The 13,139-nt window shown below is 41.1% G+C and overlaps 1 long non-coding RNA gene and 2 other non-coding genes across 3 annotated transcripts; 2 read left to right on the forward strand and 1 right to left on the reverse strand.

The window, feature by feature from the left end:
- The first annotated feature begins 1,573 nt into the window (after positions 1–1,573).
- TRNAG-GCC (transfer RNA glycine (anticodon GCC)) lies at positions 1,574–1,644 on the forward strand. The gene has a single exon. It is a non-coding gene; the product is annotated as a tRNA-Gly (tRNA).
- An 8,332-nt stretch (positions 1,645–9,976) lies between these two features.
- Positions 9,977–12,621, reverse strand: LOC142785092 (uncharacterized). Its single transcript, XR_012888847.1, has 3 exons — positions 12,476–12,621; positions 10,468–11,246; positions 9,977–10,251 (listed from the first exon to the last, which is right to left on the reverse strand). It is a non-coding gene; the product is annotated as an uncharacterized LOC142785092 (long non-coding RNA).
- A 317-nt stretch (positions 12,622–12,938) lies between these two features.
- On the forward strand, positions 12,939–13,009 carry TRNAG-GCC (transfer RNA glycine (anticodon GCC)). Its single transcript has one exon. It is a non-coding gene; the product is annotated as a tRNA-Gly (tRNA).
- The last annotated feature ends 130 nt before the right edge of the window (positions 13,010–13,139 follow it).

The following is a 13,139-nucleotide window of genomic DNA, read 5'->3' on the forward strand; positions in this document are numbered from 1 at the left end:
ACAGGATATCGCTATTGCGTTTAAATCTTACAGGATCCCACAATTTTATTCCCCTCCTTCTAAAAGAGATGGGCCGTGCAAACGGACTAAAAATGAAATTCACGACACCACCTCCATGTTGCCATGTTTCCACTTCCTGTTCCTTTTGGAATGAATACGTACCAACTAGTTCAACTATGTTTAATTTTTGTTTTATTCCTCTCTCAGGTGGGCTTCAGATTGGCCTCCACCACCTTATCCGAGACCGAGACCCTGTCGGTACGTTTAAAAATAAACGATACTGCATTTCCTTGGGTCTCTTATATTTAAATATATTACCTGAGTAAAGTAATCCCAAAGAATGTTAGCGGACTCCAGAATAAATGAGACGATTGTTTTGAATGCTATAACCTTGGTGTGCTGTGCTTGTTTTATTTGTTTTTAGTTTATGTACAAGTTGTGTGGACAGTGAGATTTCTTTTTAGATAATATATATGGGATTGATTTTGTGTGGACAAGTAATATCTGTGCGCGAATTATATATTTTTGCACAAGTTGAAAGTTTATTCTCAATAATGTATCGCAACGAGCAGTTGTGCTGACCAGCACAATTTATAAATGGGTAAATATCTTGAATGGTGAAAACACTGGGTATAACATTATTGCTTCAATACCACTGGAATAACACACTGTAAATACCACGTAGGGTGTGAACTCGTACTGGCAAGTGGCTCAATTGAAACGCCACCTTTTTCGCAATGCTCGAATTAAGTATGCAAGACGTCTAGAGCTGGATGACCAACTATGGTGACCCCCTTACGTATATCTGTGTAGTCTATGTTATGCGCAGCAATGTACCATTTTAAGCGTGTTGCTGTGGCACAGATTCAACGCCTGGTGAAGTTACAGACAGACGTGTGACAAGTAGGCACAGATTTTGTTGGGAGTCTGCACCTGCGAGTCCCACATATGTTTGTTATGCTTCATCTCCAGTTCTAAAGAATACATAAGTAGCCACTGGAGAATTATGCAAAATCTATTGAAAATGGCTCAATAGATTTAGGAACATAGCGATGTGATAATTTGGGAGGAATTCCATGATAACATCCCCCATCTCTAGCTGCATCCGAACAGACTATCTTGTTTTCTTACGCAAAGAGAGGAAAATTGCGTAAAGATACTAAATGAAAGAAGTTTAACATAGTACTATCCCTTACGAATAGCTCCACTGGGACATGCTTCAATCTTCATATGGACATTTCATGCTAATCATGTTCCAACCGCATGGTACAACGCACTGCATGGTGAGCTCGACAACTAATAATTCTGAAGCGGAAGCTATACGCCTTGACGAATAGTGTACAGAATTTCGAAAGGCCGACAATGTGTGCGACGTACCAGTGTTTATCGCGCCTTGAATGCACTATTCTTTCTGAACAATTTATCTTACCGCCCAGGTATATTTCGCACCGTAAAATTGTTTGTCTCCACTTACAATGGCATTCTGAAAACGCGCAGCCGTCGCGTTGGGAGGAACTAGATTAAGCTAGATGTTGCGCAATAACACGTTCAACTTGGAAAGCGCTGTACGTAGGCGTCGGTGGTTCAGTGGTAGAATACTCGCCTGCCACGCGGGTGGCCCGGGTTCGATTCCCGGCCGACGCACTCTCTCTGTTCAATTTTTATATTTTTTTGCGGGAGCCATTCTTTAAGCTTCATCATCAGGCCATTCTCGGCCACCTAACAACAAGCCCTTGAGGAAAATTGTTATTCATTACTTCAGGCGCTGGTTGACAATGCCACTCTAAATAAATGAATTTATGAAGTTTATATACGAAACTTTGGGCCCTCCTTTATTATTTTCATGAGGCATTTGTAATGCATGGTTACGTAAGTTGATACATGGCGTAACAGGTTAGGCTTTGACGTGGCACTGTGGTGCTTCAATATTTCAAAACAGGAATACAGAAAAGTATCATTAATTTATTTTTCGCTGCAGAACTTTGTGATACGGAGTAGCCGAGGCAATACGCACCTCAATCTCTCCACAGCAAAACAGTTAAAACAGAACAGAACAGACCAGGAATACAGAAAAGAACGCAGAATATATTAAAAAGAGAAAAAAATCTATAATACAAATTGAAACATCAAATAAAATGTCTCCAACTGTCCGAATGCCCATCTGTCTCAAATTATGTATTGCAGTGTATCACCAGATTATAACCAGTGCATATAGTGGAGTACTAGGGGTCATTAATCGGTCCCTCCTTTCTTTCGCATCGTTTTATTCGCCTATCTTTCTCTCTATTTATAATGTAGCCAACCCGACGTTTTCAACGTAAGTTTTACTGCTTTCTCTTATTTTTAATTTTCTGTCTTCCTTCAGATAAGGACTAGAACATTAGTGATTCGGCATATGCGCAGTGCATCCTGGCACGGAGGCTAGCCAATCGGTGCCAAATTGAATGCGAAAGAGTTTCACTACACACTTTTGGCTCAATTTCGGAAAGAGAGAAATAACATTATTGATAATAAAGCTTTGGCAATCCCGAAAAATTACGTGATTCTGAGTATACAATAATATATTTCACTTAAGTAAATAAATCATGAACTTGATTGCAAGAGTATTGTCCATAAAATAGAAACTTTACCATGAGATAACCAACAAACTACGTTGCCAACAATTGTAATCCATTGTAAATTACATTACTTTGCCACGTAAAAATGAGCGCCGATCTACATTGGTTCTTTTTATTAACACACTGAAGAAAAAAAAAACAGCAAGAAGAGTATACGAACACAGAGTTGCAGAAAACCATTAAGTTATTTTTCATCTTGTATTATTTATTTATTTTTGTCGTTTTCAAACATTTATGTATTTTCTGCTTCTCTGTGTTATTTCATCTTTTTGTTTGAAGTGCAGGTTTCTTAATTAAACATTTCCCTCAATTAGTTGAGCAAGTTATGATCTCCGAAGAAGGAGAAATTTTCTTTTTCGTGTGATGGTGTTCACTTCTTAAAGTGAACAGCTGTTTTTGGAGCGTCAGCGCTACATATTAACTCCAATTTTTTTTCATGAGATGACGCTTACAAAGGCTACCTAATCGCTGTGGTTTTAAGAGCATTGCCCAGTTTGCGTGCATTGGGGAACTTACTAACTGCCTTGACGCTGATGTAGAAATAGCGCTGCGATGTTACGGACATCAATCACAGCAAAGTAGACGAAGAAAGTGCTTAATAGCGCAAACGACAGAAGAGGATAGAAGAGACAAGAACAGAGTGCTGAACTAACAACCAAATTTTATTGCAATTGACAACTGCAATATATAGGAAAACAATATCTGCGCATAACCATGCAACATCAGCAAAATCGGACATACATGTGCCAAACTTTCTATTTAATAAACAGCCAGTCATATCAGGGGACCTTAGATAATGATAACGAAATTCACAGTGTGCAGAAAAATTGAAGGTACGCTAACACAGGAAGCACCAAATTGTTGAATGTAGAAGGCTTCGCTAATCTCGCGCTCGCGCTGATTTTTATATCGCCCCATAATCATACACTTGTCAAAAATTGGCTGGCAGCCACACTTTTTACAATGGTCCACCAAGTGGCTGGGAACAGAGCCTTTTAGAAAGTAAGCGTGCTCCCTCAAGCGATCATCAATGCATCGGCCTGTTTGGCCAGTGTAACAGAGCCCGCATGTAAACAATACCTTGTATACAATCGCTAAAACACATTCAACATAGCGCGCAGCGTGTTTCTTAGTCCATTCTTCTTTCTTAGGTCCTTCAATATTAACTCTGCGACATAGCCCAGCGATCTTGTCGCGTGCGCAGAACACAACTCGTACACCTATTTTGCCAGCAACCTTCTTTAGCCTATGGGAAACCTCGTGTACGTAGGGAATAACAGCCATGCTGGAATGTGATTTGTTTAGTAGGCAGTTGCTTTGTCCCTTCTCAGGCACTCTTAGTGACGTAAGGAGAGTCTCGGCGATTGACGTTAGCAGGGGATTAGGAAAACCTGCTTGTTGAAGGCGACGAACTTAGAAAAACTACATTATATTTGGTGGTGACAAGAGCAAGTTAGAGCTGCCTTTAGTCAAGAAAAAGCGATGCCACAGAATCGAAATTTGGGCTAGTTGGATATGCACGGTATAACTGTCGGTTCAAGCGCACGAATAAACAGAAAGGAAGCGAGGACAAGTGCGTTGTTTTTTGATAGCCTGTTTATATATTCTTCTCTTTCTCATAACCAGTTTAGCTGCGAGAAAGCGCTTGTCCGCTCTTCCTTTCTGTTTATTCGTGCACTTGAACCGACAGGTATACCAAGCGATGCCACGCTTGACTAGCTTAGACCGGGCGGACGTAAAAAGAAGAAGGCTTTTCTTTGAGCGTGGCTTGTACCGCCAACAGACATGGTTAACCAAAAAAAGCATGGTGGTATTTTTTGCTTGCCCAGGTGGCATTTTGCAACCCAGGCGCAACATTTTGCAACCAAGGTGGCATTTTTAGCTTGCCGGATGGCCCAAAGCTGGTCGGCCAGCTCATAGCTGGTGAGTGCCGCCTCCCAGTGGTACCGCAGCGGACGCTTCCGATCCGCAATAGTGGTTGCAGCCGCGGCGGTGGCCTGCCCCTGCCCTCGCGCGGTGGTAGCAGCAGCAATTGGCCTTCTAGTTCATCTCTGCTTAACATGCGTCGCGAAGGGAGCGCGAAATTTTATTTACAACATGCATAAAGTACATTGTAAAAAATCAGCTTAGAAAAAAAGCTGTTAGCATACAGTAGAAGCTAGGGAGCCGGTAGTAGGCAACAGCAGCAGTGCAGACATGAGCAGTAAGTAGAAACAATGTGTTTCGTTGTTGTAGCTTAATTATTGCAACACGTTCTTCTTTGGTTATATACACAGACACACACACACACACACACACACACACACACACACACACACACACACACACACACACACACATATATATATATATATATATATATATATATATATATATATATATATATATATATATATATATATATATATGCGTGCTCAGTTTTAACAGGACAAAATACGTGTGAATAATATGACCGCCAAAAAAGTATTTTTCTGCTACAATGCAAAAATGAGTATGAAAAGATGCAGCAGTGAAAAAAAGAAAAAAAGAGCATGCATGTTATGAATACATTGTAAACAATTTCAAGCTTTACGCATAAATTTGAAATTATTCAAAGAGAACGACATCAAGCAAATGCGTCCATGATAATTACGTTTCTGTATTTATGCGTTTTGTAATTGATTTAAATGGTTGGGTACATTATAGCTCTGGTTTTGAGAGTACTAGTTTGTTAGATGGCGCTTTACTAACCACTTTTCGTATGATCGTATAATTTGGGTGTTGGGTCTTCTGCGAGAGCTGGGAAATAGTTTACAAAGTGCGCATTCTATTTATCAGCTAAATGCAGCTGATCTAGGAGGTAGTATGCGTAAATATCTTAGTCAGCAATATTTATGTTTTTTTGAAACAGCGCTATTGTGCGATGTAAGCAATAAACCTTATTGATACAACAAATAGCTTTCATTTCAAGCAGAAATAGGCTGTTATTATTCTGTTTTGCAGCTTTAGCCCATACTAAGATTTATTATCTTATATGTGATCGGAAAAAGGAATCGTGAAGTTAGAACATTACACAAGGCGAGAACATATGACGGCGTTTAAAAAAAAACGAAAAGTGCAGCATACCCCTTATTTAAAATGAGGTCTATGTGTGAGTTCCACAGTATCTGTCTCGAAAACACAACACTCTAGGTTTTGTGTTCCTGCGCCACATCAAGACAGTGGCAGCCTATGTCTAAATCTGTGTAAAACACACAATTGTTTTTAGCAGCGAAAACAAGAGCTTTTGATTTTTTGACGTTGATTTGTAGACTGTTGCACCAGAACCACTCGTGTACTTTGGACAGCACATTATTTGCTTGTGTGAACACGTCTGGTTGGGTATCAGATGAGACAAACAGGCTATTGTCATCTGCGTACAAAACAAAACCTGTCGAATTCTCAATAAAATATGTGTCATTCATGTATGCGTTAAATGAAAAGGACTCCAAGATGCTTTTTTGGGGCACACCACTCAGTAATTGGCGGAAAGTTGACGCCTATCTATTTACAACTAGAACTATTATTCGCCTACCTAGCTCTTTCATGGAAGGATTTTAACTTCATTGAACACTGCTGCAGCCCCATGTATAGTAGTAACATTTACTAGAGTTCAAAAGCAGCTCCCGTCTTGTGTAGGAAAAATTTTGTCTGTAATACTTCTTCAATTTTGTGCTTTGGAAATTAACAATCGTTGAGCTTCTACGCAGTGGATCTCAGGTGCATAATTACTCTTACGCACTGAAATATTATAATAATGACGCCGAACACCCCTTTCATAAGCCGTTAGGACGTCTTGTGCCTGCAAGTGATTTTACAGGGAAGTGAACAAGCAAATAAAAGAAAACTTGAAGCATACACTGAACAAGTGGTCTCGAAAAATCAGTTTCAGAGAAGTTCATGGCAATCGCTTTCTTTAATATTTCACCTAGCTACTTACAAATATGTTTATTCGCAACTGATTTTTGCACAGCATTCGCTGCCCGCATGCAACGTCTTGTGATTTTAGCCCACCCAAGCCTTCGGGTGGCTTATAATCGTTTATGACGAATAGTTTTGACGCAAGATGTTTCGCTCAGTATATACTGGTCCAGACGATAGAACTATTTAAGAGCGTTTTCGCAGGACAAGTGCGATAATCAAGACGGTGGAGGAATTTGTATTTTAGCATACTTTGAAAAACTTGTGTCAGACTACGAATCCTTCTGTCTCACACTGTTTTTTACATGCGTTAGTTCTTGTACTGTATAGGTTTACATTAGTCCTACGGCTATAGATAGAACTATCACAAAGGAACTTTTTTTTTATGAGGACTGCGTGTAATAATTATTGCAATATCTTTCAGACACTCTTAAAACTAATGTAATCATAGTTACTGACAATACCATTGTCATTTGAACCTTCATGTGATAAAAGTGCAGTCAGCAGCCGTTATGTCACGCAGTAGCCCCACGGCCTCGCAGGAAGAATTCTCGCAAAAAAGAGCTTTGTGCCCTGTACATGCAAGGGTAGTTTATTGGTTAGAATGCTCGACTGCTAACCCACGCGTTGCAGGATTGAATTCTGACTGCGGAGGTCCTATTTTTGATCACAGTGAAAATGACCTAATCTCGTATACGAAGATTCAGGTGCTAATTAAAGAACGACTTGTGGGCTAAATTTCCTGAGCCCTCTACAACGGCGATTTTTATAATCAAAATGTGGTTCTGGGGCATTTAAGCCCCATCAAGTATATTATACACATTGTTACACGTTTATTCTTCCGAGCATCGTTCATCCGGATCGCACGCGTGGTTTGGTTTAACGGCGATCGACTGGTATTCCATACATCATCACAGCTTTGAAAACTATTTTGCGATGCCTTACATTTTCATAGAGAAATGATGGCTTTACCTTCTGGTGCAGTTTCGTATTAAAATTAAGAACCACTTCTCTAATGAAGCACGCCAGCATTCCCTTTTGCTCAGCATGGCAACAGCTCGTGGGCTCCGTTTCACTTTTTGAGCACCTGTACGTCACTCTCAGCACGGTTTTACTGAAGGCCAGTGAAAAGTGCCTCAGCTGCCAGCCCATGTCACCGCATTTCTTATGTAGAGGTTGTTGACGAAGTTTCGCTGACAGACTTAGCATTCGTTCTTGCCTAGACGTTCCTGCCCTTGGCCTAGTGTACCAATGGCATCCTTTTCAACGAATCGGTAACGCAGGTTTGAAAGCAGCGCTTGCCTGTGTCCAAGACAAGGTTCACATTGAACTGACATCAAGTTGTCGGCTTCCTGTAAATCTTGTGCGGAGAAGATTAGGGTCGACAATGTTGTTGCTTCCTGCCTCGTGTTTTCTTCTTACAGCGGTTGAGTGAGTGCTTTCCCAGCCACTCTGAATAGCGGACGCGCGTGTATAGCCTTGCACGCCAAGCTGCCTTCTGATGTTTTCGTTGTTCGCGAAACCGTAACGTGGGACCGTTCGCGTACACAAGAACCAATTAGAACTAGCCAGGCACCTTCTGTCATTCATCCAGCTACTTGGGAAACTCCGCATACGGTTGCACACTGAATTTTTTTCGAATGAATTTCAGTGTTCTCTGGAACTCGATAATCGCGAAGACAGCTAGTGGAACGTGAGAAAGGCTGACGCAGTAAGAACAGCGCCTATATGACCAGCTGATGGCAGAGGGACGTACAGTATACTAACGAAGTGAAATGCCTAAATATCGGACTCACAAGCTCCGACACTTGATGGCCCGCTCTATTTCTGCCAAATCCCGCCATTGTGAACTCGGCTCGTAAATACTTAAAGAATTTGCGATGTTTGTAGTGCCAATGTCACTTCTTGAAGAAACTTCTTGGGCCCATGACTGAATACTTCCGCCAAGACGGTAGATATTAATCAAGAGTGCCGTATGAGTTCGCCAAAACGCAATTTAATACTTGACAAAGCCCTGTGATCAGTCCGTCTTATTCTATGCATCAAGAGTTTCATATGCGTAGTGGATATACACGAACATAATCGGAAGCACATGGATTGAGATGATGCTGAATTGAATAACTGAGAGACAAAAAAGTGTCAGACCTACTTCATATCCAGCGCCCGTCTATATGTCGGCTATGAAATGTTGCCTCCTCACGACTTCGTTGTAACGCTCGATGGTCTATTCCGCTACGGCGAAACATCCTTGGTGTAGCGGTATCTACGAAGACCATTTCTTTGCGAAGCTCTTTATTTTTGTGTTTACTCTGCTTTGCCTTCTCTTTGTGTCGTGCACGTGGAGCATATTTTTGGGTAATGCTGTTACTTAGAGCTTAATTAGTGTGTCTCCGGGAATGTCACCTTTGGTGCCACAATGTGTGTGATAAGTGATGGATACTTTATACGTTTAGAGACAACAGCAAAGCATTCTATAACTGAAATCAGAAAATTTTAACTAGAAAACTAGATGACAATGGTATCTGTGGCATCGCCAGCTATTATAGATTGTGCCTTTCTACACAGACTCAGTGCATTGCCATTAAAGAGCTCTGCTAGTTATATCGGGAAAATAAAGCAGGAGTACCGCAAGGTAGCGTATAAGGACCGACTTATTTAATGTCTGCAAGTGATATCACTCAAAGTGTTAGGAATGCACCCATTGTTCTGTGCGCTCATAATGCATGTTTGTGTGGCTCTGACCAAGAACTTGATAATATTTTGAAGAAATCTCACATTATTCTTTCTAATATATCAGTATTATCTCCTTATAACACGTTAGGAATAAAAAGCTAAGAATCAAAGGCATATTATGAGGAGCTAGAGGCAAGCAGTCTTGTTTCAACTTAAAATTATTCTTTGAATTTCTGGATAAACCAAAATTTTGGGCGATACGTTTTCAGAACATCTTATTGAACACTTCACGTTGAACTAGTCAAAAATTATTGTCATCTGACGCAAGTGTGCTGTCTCGCTGTTGGCACATTTTTCCGGGGAGAGTGAAATTGCATATTACTTATTTCAATCGCATCTTAACTGTTCTGCGCTTGTGTGGGTGATCCCCACAATAGGTAGTATTTGTGCATTTGTTCAACTTCAAAAACGCACGTTTCGATATATAGCGAGTGTACAAATTTTTTCATTGTTGCGCCACTTTTCCAAAGCCTAATATATTTCGCGTGGAACGTTTTCACGAATACCGACTTTTTTATTGATTTTGTTTTGGCTCCAACAACGTCGTATCTTTCCTAAAATATACATCAAGATTTTCACACGAAAAACCTTACTCGCGCACTCGTGGCCAAGACATTGTGATTGATGTCATACAGGCGCACAAATTATTTCATACTGTCACTGAAACATATAACGGCAACCGTTGCTCAATAAAATGGAAACAGAAGATTTATTCCAAACACTTTGGCACACAAAATTTACGGAATACTTTTGCAAACATAAATGGAGGTGTAAACAAAACAGTTCTCACAATTTCCAATTTACGTCTTTTTATTTTTCTCCCGATCAATCTTTCAATAATAATTGTGGGTTTGACGTCCGAAAACCACCAAATGATTATGAGAGGTGCAATAGTAAAGCGCTTCAGAAATTTCGGCCACCTGGTCTTCTGCAAAGTGCACCAAAACGTAGGCACACAGACCTCAAGCATTTTGATTGATTGATTTGTGGGGTTTAACGTCCCAAAACCACCATATGATTATGAGAGACGCCGTAGTGGAGGGCTCCGGAAATTTTGACCACCTGGGGTTCTTTAACGTGCACCCAAATCTGAGCACACGGGCCTCGACATTTCCGCCTCCATCGGAAATGCAGCTGCCGCAGCCGGGATTTGAACCCGCGACCTGCGGGTCAGCACCTCAAGCATTTTCGCCTTCATTGAAAATCGAGCTGCCGTGGCCGGCATTCGATCTCCTGACCTCCGGGTCAGCAGCCGAGTGCCTTAGATAGACCTCTGTGGTGGGTTCTGTATTTCAATAAACAGCCATGTTTATAATAGTGATTTTAGTAGTGTTGTAAATACCACTGGTTTTTTGTGTAAAACAAGGTATTTTGACATTTTCTCTCACTGAATGTATTACATTTCCATATTTACAAATATATTGTGTTACATTTAAATTCTGCATTTTGCCTGAATACTTGCTGAACATGTGTATGTATGCTAGTTTTGATGTTACATTCGTCATGTGAAGGGCCATCGGGCTCTTTTGAGCTATGAAATGCAGCTTTTCGCCTAAAACTTTCCCATGCATTTCGTTAGAAAATCAAAACATTCTGTTCTTCAGTTGTTCTTATGCGCTGTATCTATTGAACTTTGTCTTAGATTGACGCTCATAATATGCAATACGTTTCACGTGTACCAGCCAAAAATTTTTTAAATAATTTTTTCAAAAAGCTTGTAACCATTTTCTTTTTTATCTTTTCTGTATACGTGACGAAAACTTTTCCGAGCGAAACCTTGTGAGTTCCGCATAACACGCAAAATAATCTTGTCAGGGACAACACAAGGCCTTTAGGACCAGTAGTGGCACTGAAATCTTGCTTCTGTCTTTCCAGTGGCCATTTGTGGAATGCCACAGCAGGCCCTGCATTGTAGTTAAGAGAGATGCAGCATTTTATGGTTGCTCCAAAGGGAACCTGAAAAATACACAGGGTGAAGAGTTGAAGGTCCCCCAGTAAGCGTGCCGCTATTAAACGTTTCTGATGTGACTCTCTGTGTTTCCGAAGTAACACAGAGTAGTGAAAGCATTAGCAGCCATTAGCGTAAGTTGCTTCCGGAAGCATGACGTGCCTTTAACTTTGTAAGGTCTTCCGGCTGGATACGGCACGTTCACGCGAGGAATTTCTCAGACCCCCACCAAGCAAGAGCGGAAGGTAAGGATACATGATCAACAATGTAGTGGCTGGTTGTGGTGGACCTCAGCGACTCATTGTGTATGCATACCAAAGCAAGGATGTCGGCCCTTGAAGGTCAATGCACCATCATGGGTAGGATTTATGACGAATATTTGCGTTACATCGCAACAATTGAGTCACGCATCATGAGAAAAAAAAGGAGTAAGAGGAAACCTCGCCATTGATTACCTTTTATTCAGGCCTTCAGTGTGTGAGATGAATGTGTCCGCCAATGTCTATTCAAACCTACGCGAGTGCCTCATATTTTTATAGCGTCCTTCGAAGTCCAGGATATATACAGATATGGTTATACACCTTGGTATCAAAGCAAGGAATGCTTTGTCGGCGCAAGAACTTGTTTGATGACCACGCACAAAGACGCACTTTCCAAATTCATCATCATTACCAATGATGATGAACCTAAAGAAGGAAGGTCAAGTTTGTGCATGTGCTGTCAAAAATTTGTCGGGCACCTGCAACAACCTAATAGAAAGATTTCTTAACGATGTTGAAGACCAGGAAAATAGTCAAACTTGCCCTTCCATATTCAAATAAGAATACACAAAAGTTCAAGCAATGTGTTTATTTTGCTTCTTACTCAATTGTATTTATCCCAGAGAGAAAAGTGACATTGGGGCACGGTACACTGAACTCGCCTCCTTTGTTAAAATTATGAAGCCCACGAGTTTGATAACTGCTTTTCACAGTGACGATACCAAGAAGCAGTGGTGGTCTAATTACTGTCCGTATCCCACAAATACCAAATCTATATATGGGGCAGCGTAACTTAGGTCAGCAAAACACGAATCATTATTATGAAAACTTTTCATGGTAGCGTTTACTAGTAGCTTACGGCTCATCTCAACCCTGGGTAAGGCGCACACACAAACACGAAAAAACAGAAACAAACGCTAACATGGCAGGCTCCTACTCGCAACTGCCGTTTATTGAAAAAAGAAGCAAATACTTACATATCGCTTCTGTCACAGACCTCGATAGTGAAACAGTCTGAAACTAAAACAGTCTCAAATGCATCCAGTCTTCAAGAGATTCAATGCGTAGTAGTGCGATTACCCGCTTTACTGAGAGGCGTCATTGTAATTTACCTCAGATCCTCAGATCAATTGTTCCCAAGTCAACGCTGTACAATGAACAATTGGCGTAGAGAAATTTGAAGGGCCCACATTTTCCATGTTGTAGCAACGTGTGCTACTCTGTGAATGCAGTGTTCTTTGTTTTGCCGCCTCGGTGTATTTTGCGCTGCAGAAGCAATTGTCGCGGCCTACCACGGCGCCAAGAGAACGAGCATTCAACGCTGCGAATGACCTATATAAAGGTGGACGTTGCGCAATCACACGATCAGCTTTGCATGCGCTAGACGTTGGCGTCGGTGGTTCAGTGTGTAAACAGGCAATAAAGAAAGAGAAAAAAAAAGCGTCGGTGGTTCAGTGGTAGAATACTCGCCTGCCACGCGGGTGGCCCGGGTTCGATTCCCGGCCGACGCAGTTTTTTTGTTTTTCGTAAAGCCACCTATTCTTTGCCACAATTTTGTTATCACTCACAGTGTTGTAACACTAAACATGCGTGGCGAACTTCAGTTATCGATAAAGATGGTAAACGAGCTTGCCCCAAAAT

This window comes from Rhipicephalus microplus, chromosome 2, assembly GCF_043290135.1.
Source record: "Rhipicephalus microplus isolate Deutch F79 chromosome 2, USDA_Rmic, whole genome shotgun sequence".
Taxonomy (NCBI): domain Eukaryota; kingdom Metazoa; phylum Arthropoda; class Arachnida; order Ixodida; family Ixodidae; genus Rhipicephalus; species Rhipicephalus microplus.